Here is a 1,258-nt window from a genome sequence, read left to right as displayed (position 1 = left end):
TTCCCAATAAGGGGTGTGCAGGAGGCAGCTGATTGATGTTTCTCTCTCATTGACATTTCTCTCTATCCCTCTCCCTTCCTCTCTGTAAAAAATCAATAAAATATATTTTTAAAAAAATAGAACTACCATACAACCCAGCAATCCCATTTTGGGGAATATAACTGAAGGAAATGAAAACACTGTTGGAGTGATGTTCGAAGCATCACCCACAATAGCCAAGACATGGGGAATAAGTGTCTACAGGTGGATGAATAAAGAAGTTGTGGTGTATAGATACAATGGAATATCATTCCGCCATGAGAAAGAAGGAAAGCACCATTTGGAAAAACACGGAAGGACTTTGAGGGCACTATGCTAAATGAAATAAGTCAGAGTAAGTGTATGATCTCACTTATATGTGGAATCTTAGCGCGAACGCGCGCCACACACACACACTCCACCTCCACCACCAACCCCACCACCACCACCACCACCAACAACAACAAAACAGAAAAACTGAAACTCCTAGCAAAAAAGATCAGATTTGTGGTTACCAGAGGTGGGGGACAGGAGATGGGGAAATTGGATAAAGGTGGTCAAAAGGTACCAACTTCCGGTTATAAAATACGTTCTAGGGCTGTAATGTACGTAACGACCATAGTATGGTTTTTTCAAATTTGTTAAGAGAGATCCTACGAGTTCTTATCACAAGGAAAGGAATTTTTTTCACGAGGTGACTGATGGTAACTAAACTTTTGTGCTAATCCTTTCACGCTATATCAGTGGCAGGCCCAGAAATCAGGATTTTAAAAAGATTCCCAGGTGATTCTAATGTGCAGCCAAGGTTGAGAACCACTGCTCTATATGAAAGTCGAGCCAATAAACTGTCCCCCTTAGACCTACACGGTGCTCTATGTCAATTACCGCCCCGTAAAACTGGGGAGAAGAAAAAGACCCGGGAGCCCGGAGCAGAACACGTAAGTCCCAGCCCGACCGCAGGGGAGGGCGGCAGTGGAGGCGGAGCGCGGTGTCTGCCGGGTCTAAGGGCTGGCACCTGGGGCGGGGGCGCAGGAAGGAGGATGAGCGTGGTCTCAGGTGGGGGAGAAGGTACCAGCGGGACGTGGAAACCCAAGCAGCCCCGTCTGCGCCCCCTTTGCCTCCCCCGCCCCCCAACTTCCCTGGAAAGCGCTGGAGAAAGTGCTCCAAGAAGGAGCTAAAGGCCCCGATCATAAGTGAGCGCGGAGGCTGGGCGCGCACCGCCGCTGCGTGCGGACAGCGC

The sequence above is a fragment of the Myotis brandtii genome, unplaced genomic scaffold, assembly GCF_000412655.1.
Source record: "Myotis brandtii unplaced genomic scaffold, ASM41265v1 scaffold143, whole genome shotgun sequence".
NCBI classification, from domain to species: Eukaryota; Metazoa; Chordata; class Mammalia; order Chiroptera; family Vespertilionidae; genus Myotis; species Myotis brandtii.
The sequence above is the reverse complement of the archived record's forward strand: the minus strand, read 5'-3'. Positions refer to the sequence as shown.